This window comes from Sapajus apella, unplaced genomic scaffold (genome assembly GCF_009761245.1).
Source record: "Sapajus apella isolate SASKATOON/1434 unplaced genomic scaffold, GSC_monkey_1.0 scaffold87, whole genome shotgun sequence".
Classification (NCBI taxonomy): Eukaryota; Metazoa; Chordata; class Mammalia; order Primates; family Cebidae; genus Sapajus; species Sapajus apella.
The window spans coordinates 302,655-316,563 of record NW_022437027.1 but is presented as its reverse complement, the minus strand read 5'-3'; the positions used below and the strand labels follow the sequence as shown (position 1 = coordinate 316,563).

At 37.8% G+C, this 13,909-nt stretch overlaps 1 protein-coding gene across 5 annotated transcripts in view; it reads left to right on the top strand.

Annotated features, from left to right (window-relative positions):
* The window catches only part of ALPK1 (alpha kinase 1), a 162,125-nt gene that overhangs the window by 52,893 nt on the left and 95,323 nt on the right, over window positions 1-13,909 (top strand). Inside the window, exon 1 of one of the 5 annotated variants that reach the window (XM_032254725.1) lies at window positions 13,822-13,835. The exons of the other annotated variants lie outside the window; for them this stretch is intronic. The gene's annotated coding sequence lies outside the window, so the exon portion shown is untranslated. Of the gene's footprint in view, window positions 1-13,821; window positions 13,836-13,909 lie in introns of those variants that run through there. 5 annotated transcript variants of the gene reach the window in all.

Genomic DNA, 13,909 nt, shown 5'->3' with positions numbered 1-13,909 from the left:
TTGGAGAAGACAGAGTGAGACAGGAGAGCCCCTTCCAGCTTGAATTGCTGTGAGTGGAAGTCTAGGGAGAGCTCAGTTGTAAGCAATTATCTTTCCAATGTGAAAATAGTAGGACTGACCAGTTGAATTAGACTTCTGACTTTTCAGCTGTCTCTTTCTAGTATAGTTAGAGAAAAATATGGAGTTTGATTAACTTGATTTGGATCAGGCTAGGTAGAAATGGATTCATCAGTAAATTGAAAGAAGACATATGTGATCTATATATAGAAAATAATTTATAGAATTATCTTATTGGAAGTCTAAGAGCATTAAAAAGGACTTGGGTTAATTCTATCTTTCAATGGATTAATACATTTCGAAATATTCAGGAGTGTATCAGTGGGCCGGAAGGCAAATGGCTTTAAAAGTACTCATGGGGTCAAAGTCTTTTGCAGATTCTGAATATACACCTTTTTTAGCATGTGACCTTGGGCAAGTTACTTAACCTCCATGACCCTCAACTTTCTCATCTCTAGAGTGGGGATCATAAAGCCTGTATCATAAGGCTTTGTGTCTGAGGTGCATAGCATAGCACCTAAAGTACAGAAAGTATTTAACCAATAGCAATTTTCCCTCTCCACCTTGCTTTTGGAGGTACCTGTGACAGCACATTATGGATTTAAAATGTTAGTTCAAAACCTCTAAGCATTCAACCTACCAGACTATTCTTTTTGTATTTAAAAAATGTTTAAAGATCCGTGAAGTTGGAGATTTTCTTTCCCACAGTTTGGAATTTTTGATGCCAGTTGCTTAACACTTGAATTCTGTAGAAAGTAGAATAATAGAAGTGTGCTGGTTTTGGTAAAAGAAGGCAAGGCGGCTATGCTCATTCACAGCTATAGCCTCTGATTTCCCAAGGCAGCGTTAATAGGGGGCGTGCTTCTTGTGTTTTTATAGACAATGCTCATTTACCCATGCTAATGACTTTGACGTATATGGTATGATTATTTTTGCACCACATTTAACTTTTTGTTTGTATTTTGCTTGAGATATTATTAAAGTTCGGCTGTGATTTCTAAGCACATGCTAACAGGACAATGAGGCATAGTAACCTAGAAGTATTACATGAGGTGGATGTAGGTGGAATGAGGCCCTGATTGAAAATACAATATGTTGTTGGTAACACATTAAGCAGAGACTCCAAATATGCATAATCTGGACTTAATTACAGAATTGAATAAAGTAGTAGCTTCATTTTGCAGAGTAGTGGTCATATTAGGGAGGCTACAGCCCAATTTTGTTGGTTTTCTAAACCAGGGAAGAGGAAATTTAAAATAATTTCAGAATGGTCTCTTGCTGCCTCTCAAAATTCATCAAGACCATTCCTGTTTGTTGCGGTCCTCAAAACAGAATTCTTAAAAACAGAATTCTTATAAAAATTTTATTATTAAAAATTTCAAATATGTTGTTACAAAAGCAGAGGAGGCCATTTAAAAACGTCATGTACTCTTATGTAGCTTCAACATGTAACCGTTCATAGCCAATCTTGAATAATTTACATCCTTAATTTCTTCCCACCCCATGCCCCAAATTCTCTTGAAATGAAGCTCAGACTTCATATAACTTCATTGCTAAGTATTACAGAGTGTATCCCTAAACGATATGAACTCTTTCTTTTTTTTTTTTTTTGAGACGGGGTTTAACTCTTGTCGCCCAGGCTGGTGTTATGCAATGGTGTGATCTCAGCTCACTGCAACCTCTGCCTCCTGGGTTCAAGTGATTCTTCTGCCTCAACCTCCTGAGTAGCTGAGATTACTGAGTAGCGCCAGCCACCACGCCTGGCTAATTTCTGTGTTTTTAGTGGAGATGGGGTTTTGCCATGTTGGCCAGGCTGGTCTCGAACTCCTGACCTCAGGTGATCTGCCTGCCTTGGCCTCCCAAAGTGCTGGGATTGATATGAACTATTTTAAAATATAACCGCACTACTTTTATCTCATCTTAAAAAATAACAATAATTCCTTAATATCATTTATTATATATTATCAGTGAGAAATCATGGGGCTTTGATTTTCAAAAAAGGAAATTGATTATTTGAGTCTCATATTATAAATCAGTTGTTTTGCGTCCATAACACAACAGTTCCATAAGGACTCTTAATGACTTTCATCGTGGATATATATGGTTGACAAGTTTTGTGATATGTGGTAGTAACTTTTAGAATGAGAATGTATCACTTTGCTGAAGAATAAAAATCACACCATCATTATGCTCCTACTCCATCTTCATTGATTCATTTGGATAAGTGTTTTCCAAACTTATTGGCTTCAATGAAATTTTATGCGGATGGCCATCATATAAAACAGACGGAAATGAAATTGCTCTGGGGCCATGCTGCCAACCAGTCATTGGGCCCACTCTTTCCCCACGTGGGCCTTGCAGGCCTTGGCATGTGAAATGCTTTCTTAAGCATATACTATCTTCCCATTAGATTTGAGGGCAAGACAAATTGCTGTATGAAACAGTGTTAAGAATAGAAGATTGCACACATAGCCAACGTTGAAAAACTAACAACCGTACAGTATTTACTTTTTAAGCTTCCTACCAGCAAAAATCATCTTTCACTTAATTAAAATGTGTGTTGTAATGGGAAAAGTCCACTGTTCTCATAAATAACGACCCCACTTCTCAGTTGACTACACTGGGGCCTCCTGGGAGGAGACGTATTTGCTTTCTGTCAGGATTAATCTATAAATGCAATCACCACTTAGACCTCATCAGTTCTTTTCTTCCCCTTCATTGGTCCCTCTGGAATTATACTGTAGCTCGAATAAGGTCAAAATTAGGATACTTTTTCCCCAGGAAAAATACAGCAGTGGCTGTTTCAGTGTTTTAAAATTTGAGAATCAATCCTAAGAGTCATGACTTTAAATAGACTAAAATATACATTTCTCTCATAGATTCAGCATTCTGCTAAAATAATAATTTCTGCTTGTCAGTAAGATGATCAGTTTCTTCCCCACAAAAAGCAGGACACAGAGTGGTCTCATGTAAAACCACAGTGGCCTGAAATTTTACGTCTAACTCCTGGCACATAATTCTAGCAAGTTGCTGTTTGAACTTTGACAAATCACTGAACTTTTGACGTTATCTTCAAATGGAAACCATATTCCTTGCTACCTTCCTCACTGTAATCTTATAAAAGTGAGATCATAGGCTGGGTGTGGTGGCTCATGCCTGTAATCCTAGCACTTTGGGAGGTTGAGGTGGGTGGATCATTTGAGGTCAGGAGTTCAAGACCACCCTGGCCAACATGGCGAAACCCCGTTTCTACTAAAAATACGAAAATTAGGTTGGTGTGGTGGTGCATGCCTGTAATCCCAACTACTTGGGAGGCTGAGGCAGAAGAATCGCTTGAACCTGGCAGGCCGAGGCTGCAGTGAGCAGAGATGGTGCCACTGCACTCCAGCCTTGGCCACAGAGTGAGACTGCATCTCAAAAAAAAAAAAAAAAAAAAAAAAAAAAAAAGTGAGATCGTCAACCCAGTTTTATTTTCTTTGTCAAGATCTAATAATAAACACATTTTCTTCTAAATAGTATAATAGTAGGAAGGATGGAATGAATTCTCCAACTTTCCTAAATTTAAGTAAACTCATCCTGTGGGTCAGAATGTTGCTTTGGAATTTTTTACATGTTGAATTATATAATTATGTTTACTTCTCAAACGAAGTTGTTTTTGTGGGTTGAAAATTATCTCTTTTGTTTCTCTGATAACCTTCCAAATACCAAATATGTATACAAGGGATACTCAGTAAATTATTAAGTACCATTGAGGAGTTTACAGATAGAGCACATCTTATTCGATGCATTAAACTTCCAAGTTAGCTATAAAAGCCAATCATTAAGGAAAGAGCAGAAAACAAACAATTATTTTTTGCCAGTCATAGATTGTATAAAAGCTAAAGTGTTTCACTTGGCTATTTTGATTTACTCATTTTAAAAAAAATTTCCTGCATCACATTGTTAGCTCTATACTGGCAAATATTCCTTCATTAGCTAAAAGCAAAGAATAGAATTAACACTAAGACTCAGATTGCCATCCTCCTTATTAGAGAAAGGTGAAAATGAGAGTCCTTCCGCTTGAAGAGCTACCAAAGAAAGTAAGCAGAGTGCTTCAAAATCAACAGTCATCCCCTAAGCCAGGTGATTGGCGCGCTGAGCACATGTGCTCAGCGACGGAGCCACATGTAACTCAGTCACAGAACTCTTCCAGGGAGCATAGAATCCTGAAAGTCTAAAACTGTGCTCATTTTCCAAATCAGCCTGGCGAAATCTAGTTCTTGGTTCTCAAATTCAGAATTTCAGTTTTAAGTTTAAGGGCCTTAAAACGGCAAGTTGTAGAATGAATAGAGGAAGGCCTGGCTTTCTAATCAAGTCTGTTTGGCTCTGAAGGCTAGCTACACCAAGGCCTCTGTGCTTTGTACACACTGTGAGGCACTTAGGAGCCCTGTCAAGAGGTAAGTCAACAAGAAATTAAATGTGCTATCTTTTCTTTCCAGATATGTTTTGGGTTTGTTCTCCTCAAGACCAGGCAGGACTAGTAAAATCCTGCTGCCAACTGCTTGTCCTACAGGGTCCCTTGCTGCTGGGCTGTTCTTTAGTCGTCACTCTGTGAATAGCTTGGCGTGTGGGTGTTTGCTGCCTTTGTGCCCGCAAAGTGTGCGGACATCCAGGCGGTTTTCCATCATGGTCTCCCTGCCACTCCAGGACATGCAAGTCCTATTTGTTCCCAAGCCAGTAGGAGGCTCCCTGCCAAGACCCATCGGCTGCTGGTGACATGCACACGCTGTGTGAATCACACAGCCACATGGTGGACTTTCATTATGTCAGCCCAGGAGTGTGGTCTGCCAATCCCCAGGCCAGAGGCCCACCCCCAGGCGCCTTTGACATTTTAAGTATAAAATAAATAAAGAGCTTTGTGTGTGTCTCCCAGCAAAGGACAAGATGAGGGGCTGGGGGTGTTTCTGTCTGATCTGTAATCCGATGGAGCCTCTTCTTTCCTCTCAGCCACTTCAGGGCCCACTTCTCTGACACCTCAGACAGAGGCTGACGGAGTGCCTGGAGGCAAACAGCTGATTAAACCAAGTTGGCTAGATGTGGTTTTTGTTTTGTTTTTTTGTCTTGTTTTAAGCAAATAAAATTCACATCTTTTTCCCTGAAAAAGTCTAATAAATGTTTGGTCATAACATTTCAATTCTCCAACAGAATTTCCATTCAGTAGTTGAATACGGATCCGGTAATTATTTAGGTGATAATCCCAATGACAAAAACCGTAATTACTTTTGCTTCAACCTAATATTACATGGCTTTATTCCGGAAAAATATGAGGACCCTGAAGACTTTGTGTAGTCAAGCAATTTGCTTTTTCAAAAACCTAAATGGTAATGAAGCCAACGAGGAAAGCAAATCCAAGCAGAGTAAACTAGGAGAGATTGGATGACCTCTTAAAAAATAAAATTTCGTTTTTCGAAAACTTTATTGATAGCAATAACTGATAACTATGAAGCACTTACTACGTGATAGGCAATTTTTTGTGTTTTACATATGTTAGTCAGTTGATGCCTATAAAACTGTGAGATTGATCCTATTATAACTTCTTTTTTTTTTTTTTTTTTTTTGACACGGAGTTTTGCTCTTGCTGTCCAGGCTGGAGTGCAATGGCACAATCACGGTTCACTGCAACCTCCACTTCCTGGGTTCAAGCAATTCTCCTGCCTCAGCCTCCTGAGTACTGGGATTACAAGCATGCACCACTATACCTGGCTAATTTTATACTTTTGGTAGAGACGGGGTTTCTCCATGATGGTCAGGCTGGTCTCGAACTCCCGACCTCAGGTGATCTGCCCGCCTTGGCCTCCCAAAATGCTGGGATTACAGGCATGAGCCACAGTGCTCAGCTGAACTCTTTTTACAGATGAGAAAACTGAGACATGATTTGCCTAAAGCTACTCAGCTAGTAAGTAGCAGAAATTTAAACCTAGGAAGCCTCAGTGCAAAGTGTGTGTGCTTAACTCAACTGCTTATGGATAACCAAGACAACGAAACCACAATTCTTCATTTCAGCATCTTCATTTCTCTGCTCCTGTTATTTCAGAGCCCCTGCATCCCATTTCTGTAAGACAGACTTTTCCTTTGTGGGCTATCTCTAACTTCAAAATAGTTCCATGCAAAATAAATTAACTTTCCTGGCTGTGAAAATTATAAATAGAGATTTAAAAATACTCTGTTGCAAAATGATCCTTAATCTGCACATTTCCTTGTCTCATCAAAATAATGCAATGCTTCACAGCCCCTGCAATTTTTTATTACAATATGCTTCATGCCCTTTTAACGTATGTACCACACCAACATCTGGACCTTCCCTCCTCCTGCTCCATCCCTGGAGATATGCAGCAGTTTTGACATTCTGACTCTGTTGGTGTAATAGAACATTTCCTTTGCCTCACCCACTGTAGCACAGACTAAATGATCAAGGCTACTCCATTTCTTCTTCTGAAGATAAACTATTTCTCTTCCACCAAAATTACTCTTGCTGAGTTTCTCTCCAGATCTCTGGTATCATTTAGTGAGAAGCAAACTGACCATGTGTTTTGAGGACAAGTCAGGACTCTGCACTCTTATCCTGATCTTCTCCGTGTAATAACTTTTGGAAGTTATTCAGCTTACTCCTTCCTCTTCACCTCCATGGCTGAAATTCTTAACCTAGAATATAGGTGGACACTATCGGCCTCTCAGAGAATATGCCTCAAGTTGAAGGCCCTTTAAAGTTTATGAAATCTTTTTGCCTACTTTACGACTGCCTCCTAGCATCATGATGGTTCTGGATTTGGAAACATATGGAGTGAGTCTATGTGAGTGTTCTCTCATTTGGGGTGCAGAAATGCAAAGGCAACTCTCCTGGAAGTACCATTTTGAAGTCATCAATCAGTGCAGGAGCCTGGAGCCAGGACCAGATGGCAGGCTTGACTCACCTTGACCTGAGATGTCGCTCTTCCAGCCATGTGGGCCAGGCTAATAGTTCATCAGATGTCACCATGGCTGATGGAGTGGGTAACTGTAGCCGGAGAGTGTGAGCGGCAGCCTCTGCAATGATGGCCTTCTCTTTTTCCTCTTTTTTCTTCTTCAGGCCGGGAGGTAACCCATTCGTGACCTGGAACACTCTCATTGCACTTTCTTGAGAAGTCAAGTTTGGTAAACACGTTCAGCTGCAGTTAACTGGACAGGGGCGGGTGGGACACAATGGCAAGAGAGACAGAGGGAAGGGACAGCTTTCACATCCAATTTCCCATTTTAATAAGGTGTGGTCCTTCATCTGTAAGTGCTGATATGAAAGAAACATAGCAAAGACCTTCATTTTCACTTACAGAATATCCTAAAATATACTTTGCTTAAAAAAAAAATCAGACAGGTTTTTTTCATTTTCTTTTTTACAGAGTCTTGCTCTGTCACCCAGGCTGGAGTGCAGTGGCATGATCTCGGCTCATTGCAACCTCTGCTTCCTGGGTTCAAGCAATTCTCCTGCTTCAGCCTCCCAAGCAGCTGAGATTACAGGAACATGTCACCATATCTGGCTAATTTTTGTATTTTTAGTAAAGATGGGAATTTGCCATGTTGACGAGGCTGGTCTTGAACTTCTGACCTCAGGTAATCTGCCAGCCTTGACCTCCCAAAGTGCTGGGATTACAGATGTGAGCCACCGCACCCAGCCTTTTATTTCATTTCCTATGTCAATGGAATGAAAAGATAAGTTGAATTTCTTGGCAGTCTAGTGTTTATCAAACTAATCGTTCAAACTGCTTATATATCATCAATTATCTCTATAGACTATGTTTACCATGGATCCCCAACATAAGATGAGAATCTCCTCTTCACAGTCTCTGTTCATGCCATTCTCCAAGTAGAATTCCTTTATTCACTTCTCCCTGCAGCAATTCCAAATCCTATTCTGTCTAGAATTTCCTGTGCAAGTACCTCTCCCTGCTCTGAAAGGATGTATCTTTTATCACCTCTCAATGGAGCCACTGGTTCCAACCTTAAAAGCAGTAAGTGATATTCGTTATCTATCCGGTACTTCCAGGCTTGAGTTTTCATTTTATTCTTTTTAATATCAAATGTTGAATCACTATGAAGAATTTATAAAATAGATGTGATATACGTGGAACATGATGAATCCCCATAGACCAAGCCATCGATTTAAATAGAAAAACATACCACTTACTTTGAAGACTCCTCCATGTACCTCCTTTCCATCTTCTTCCTGCTCCCCTCAAAAAATCCACAATTCTGAGTTTTAGTTAGTCATTACTTTTCTTTATAGTTTTCCTCTGTACAGTCATCCCTTGGTATCCATGGGGGATTTGTTTCAGGATTCCTAGGATACCAAAATTCTCAGATGCTCAAGTCTCTGATATTATAGAAATGGCATAATGTTTGCATATAACCTACACACATGCTTACTCATATACTTTAAATCATCTCTAGGTTACTTGTAATATCTAATACAATGTAGGTTACTTGTAATACCTAATACAATGTAAATGCTATGTAAATAATTGCTATATTGTATTTTTTTGTATTATTTTATTGTGATATTGTTTTTTTTTTAAATATTGTGATGCACAGTTGGTTGAATTCATAAATGTGGAACCCACAGATACAAAAGGCCAACTGTATATTTGTATCCTGTAACAATATATTGTTTGTTTACAATGTTTGTAAATTTTATGTGTGCATTCCTCTGCAACTACTTTTTATACTTCTAAGACTTACCCATGTTGCTATATGTAAATATAAGTTACTCATTTATTTATTTTTTCCAGTGTAAGAATGTACTTCAATTTTTGTCTTCTTTCTTTCTTCTTTCTCTCTTTCTTCCTTCCTTTCTCTCTTTTTATTTTCCTTCCTTCCTTCCTTTCTTCCTTTCTTTCTCTTTCTCTTTCTTTCTCTCTCTCTCTTTCTTTCTTCCTCCTTCCTTCCCTTCTTTCTCTCCCTCCCTCCCTCCCTTCCTCCTTCCCTCCCTTCCTTCCTTCCCTCCTTTCTTTTCTTTTCCTTTCCTTTTCCTTATTTTTGAGATAGGATCTCACTCTGTCACCCAGGCTGAACTGGACTGCAGTGGTGCAATCTCAGCTCACTGCAACTTCCTCCTCTTAGGCTCAAGATATCCTCCTACCTCAGCCTCCTGAGTATCCGGGACCACAGGTGCATGCCAACACACCTGGTTAATTTTTGTAGGGATGGAATTTTTCCATGTTATTCAGGCTGGTCTTGAACTCCTGTGCTCAAGCAATCTGCCTGCCCCAGCATCCCAAAGTGCTGGGATTACAGGTGTGAGCACCACAGCTGGCCATACTTTAATTTTCTAATCCACTCTCCCCATGAAGGACATACGGTTTGTTTCCTTTTGTTTGTTTGCTATTACAAATTGTGTCACTATGAAGATTCTTATACATAGCCCCTAGACACAGATATAAGAATTTCTCTAAATTAGTGTATATACTTAGGAGTACACACTGTGTCAGTGTGTGTGTATCTTTGATTTTACTGGATAGTGCCAAACTGTAGGTTCCAATAATGGTTACTTGGAGTAACTAACACTGACTATTCTTGACAATGGTTAGTTAGTTTTTTTCAGTTGTTTGTTTCAGTCAACAAATTGTGAAAGGGCTGGGTGTGGTGGTTCATGCCTGTAATTTCAGCACTTTGTGAGACTGAGATCTTACAGGCATGAGCCACCACACCCTTTGTGGATCACCTGAGGTCAGGAATTCAAGACCAGCCAGGCCAACATGGCAAAACCCCGTCTCTACTAAAAATACAAAAAATTAGCTAGGCATGTTGGCACAGGCCTGTAATCCCAGCTACTCAGAGGCTGAGGCAGAAGAATCACTTGAACCTGGGAGGCAGAGGTTGCAGTGAGCTGAGATCATGCCACTGTACTCCAAACTGGGCAACAGAGTGAGACTCTGTCTCAAAATAAAAAAAAAAAAAAGAAGTTGTAAAGAGTTTTCCATTGTGGTTTGAACTTGTGTTTCCTGATTACTAATGAGGTCAGACACTTTTCATATGTTTATTAACCATTCACATTTCTTCTCCTGTGAAGCGTCTGTTCAACTCTTTTGTCTATTCTTTTCTTACTATGTGCTTGGTCTTTTTCTCATTGATTTACAGAAAATCTTTACATATTCAGGGTAGAAATCTTTTGTCAGCTACCGAAGCTATGAATACTGTCTCCCAGTTTGTGATTTTTCTTTCCACTATTTTTTATGGTGTCATTTTACTAATCAGAAGTGTATCTTTAATTGTAATCTTTTCCCTTATGATTTTCTTGGTTTTTGCAAGGGCTTAACACATTTTTTCCTACTGAAAGATGATAAGGGTATTCTCTATTAGTTATTCTCTTTTACACATTGTGCAGCTTTGTCTTTCACATTTAAGTCTTTAATATTGATTTAAAATAAATAAATAAGCAATTAGCTCAATGCCATATATCAAGCTCTGTAATAAATCAAGTTCCCATATATATATAAGTCTCTTGCTGGACTTCCTATTGTATTTGTAAGGTCAATTCTTATTCTTCCTCTTCCTCCACCCCCTTCCCCTTCTTCCTCTTCCTTCTCCCCTTCTTCTTCTCTCCTCCCTCTCCTCCCTCTCCTCCCTCTCCTCCCTCTCCTCCCTCTCCTCCCTCTCCTCCCTCTCCTCCCTCTCCTCCCTCTCCTCCCTCTCCCTCTCCCTCTCCCTCTCCCTCTCCCTCTCCCTCTCCCTCTCCTCCTCCTCCTCCTCCTCCTTCCTCTTTATTTTTCCATACAGAGTCTTCCTCTGTCACCCAGGGGCTGGAGCATAGTAGTATGTTCTTGGCTCACTGTAGCCTCTGTCTCCCCCTGTTCAAGTGATTCTCAAGCCTCAGCCTCCCAAGTAGCTGGGATTATAGGCATAAGCCACCATGCCCAGCTAATTTTTGTGTTTTTTTTAGTAGAGATAGGATTTTGCCATGTTGTCCAGGCTGGTCTCAAACTCCTGGCCTCAAGTGATCTGCTCACCTCGACCTCCCAAAGTGCTGGGATTACAGGCATGAGCCACCATGCCTGGACTGTACAATCAATTTTTCTAAGTGCCAATAACTTTTATATCATTTAATTATATATTAATTTATTAATTATTGACATTTGGTATAACACTGTGCTCTTCTCATTATTTTTCATCAGGAATGTCTTTATTATTCTTTAACTGTTTTTCCATATAAATTTTAGAATCACCTTGTTAGGTTACACACCAAGACACACATACACAAATAGAACTGTTGATTTTGACTGGAGTTTCATTAAAGTTACAGATAAATTTGAAGGAAATCAAAATCTTAATAATGTTGAGTTTTCCAAGCCACAAACACGGAATATATCCTCATGTCTTTCAGTTAAGTAAATGTTATAATTTTTTCTCTGAAAGTCTTGTGCACCTATTAGAATTACTCTCAGATACTTCATATATATTATCTTTATACTTTACATATTTTGTGCCATTATAAATGGTATATTTTTATTAAGTTACATTTTCTAAGCATTTGTTGCAAATTTATTTTGCCTAAAGTTAGATTTTTTGGGTTGTAATTTATAAACTTTTGTTGGTAAAACTATATGTTCCTGATGTTTTCTTTGTAGGAAGCTTTTCAACTATTGATTAAAATTTTGTAAGATTATAAGACTACACAAGATTTCTATTTCTTCTTGATTTCTATTCTGATATATTTTTGTTAAGAGTTCCTCATTTTATCAAAGTTTTCAAATTTATTGCCATACAATGTTTCCAATATTCTCTTTATTGAAATTCTACTTTGAATTCTACATTCTACTTTGAATTCTACACATTCGATAAGTAGTATTTGTCGTTCCATTATAATATTTTTGACTTTTCATGATTATTTCTTTGACCTGTAAGTTACTTAGAAGTTCATTTTTAAATTTTCATGTATGGGTTTTTTTTCTAGTTATCTTTTTATTATTGAATTAGTTTTTGGTCACACAATGCCATCTGTATGATAGTAATTCTTTGAAATTTGTTAGGATTTGCTTTAAGGTACACAAGGTGTTAAACTCATGTAAATGTTCCAGGTATGCTTGAAAATAATGTGTATTCTTCAACTGTTCCACAAATATCTATTAGATCAAGTTTGTTAATTGTGTTGATCAAATCAATTATATCATTACTGGTTTTGGTCTACTTAGCGTATTAGTTTCTGAGATGTGTGTTACATTTTCCTGCTATAATTATGTATTAGCATATTTTTCTTTATGGTTCTTTCCATTTTCGCTTCATATGTATTGAAGTTATACTACTAGATGCATATAAGGTTAGAATAGCTATGCCTTCCTGGTGAACTGAACCATATGTCATTGTTATCTTTCTATTTCTACCAATGCTCTTTGCCTTAAAGTCTATTTTGTCTTATATTAATATGGCTACCTCAAGTTTCTTTTAGTTAGTGTTTTTCTAATATATCACTTTCCATTTCTCAGTATTATTTCTGTATTCTTTTTGTATTCTTATGCTTTGGCAAAAATCATTTAGCAAAATTCATATAGCTATTTTTTAATCCCCCTTTAACTTTTATAGTATTTAGTTAATTTATACTTATTGAAAATATTGATATACTTCAAGTAATTTCCACCATATTATTTTGTGTTCATATTTATTCTGAATCTTCCTTATTTTTTTTTCCATTTTTCCTGCCTTCTTTTCAGATTATTTTGCTTCCTTTCACTTTTGTCCTTCCTCTAGCTTCAAAGTTATATGTTTTATTTCAATTTTTAGAGATGATCTTAGAAATTTTATCATAGTCTAAAGTTAATGCCTTCCCTCCTCCTGACCAATTCAAAGATCTTGAAATACTTTAATTTCAATTACTCTCCTCATGATTTAAATGCTGTTTGTATATATCTATTTTGCTTATTATGTACCATTTTGGTTAACAAATAAAATTGCATATATTTACAGTATGCAATATGATGTTTTGAAATATTAATATATTGTGGCATGACTAAGTCAAGCTAATTAACATATATATTGCCTTACATATTTATCACAGTCTGTGGTGAGAACACTTAAAATCTACTCTCTTAGCAATTTGCAAGCATACAATACATTGTTATTAACCACAGTCACCAGATACAACAGACCTCTTGAGTTCATTTCTCTCTAACTGAAATTTTGTATTGTTTGACCAGCTTCTCCCCAGTCCCTGTCCCCATCCCTGCATCTCCTAGTAATTCCGTGCTGTTCTGTTTGTATGAATTCAACATTTTTAAACTTCACATATATGTGAGATCATATGCTATTTGTCTTTCTCTATCTGTCTTACTACATGTAACATAACATGATCCTCCAGGATCATCCATGTTGTTGCAGATGACAGGATTTCCTTCTAAAGCTGAGTAATATTCCGTTGTGTATATATATGACATTTTCTTTATCCATTTATCCTTGATGGAGTTTAGGTTGGTTCCATATCTTGGCTATTGTGAATAATGCTGCCATGAATATGGAAGTGCAGAAATCTCTTCAATACCTCATTGTTGCTGTAGCTTTAACACAACCAATTTTTGCTTAGATTTTGCCAATAATCTGCAAGTTTTTTGTTTATTAGTTCTACTTGATTCTCAAGCCCTTGATCAATGATCTTTCTTCTCTCTAAAGTACATACTTTGGAAATTTGTTTAGTGATGATATGTTGATGTTTCTTTTAAAATACCTTTATTTGGCAGGTTTTCTTCCCCAGCATATGAAAGATATTCTTTTGCTGTCTTCTTGTTTACATTGTTCCTTTTAAGTAAGCAACTGTAGGCCCATTGTTGTTTCTTTGAAAGTTATTTGTCTTTTCTCT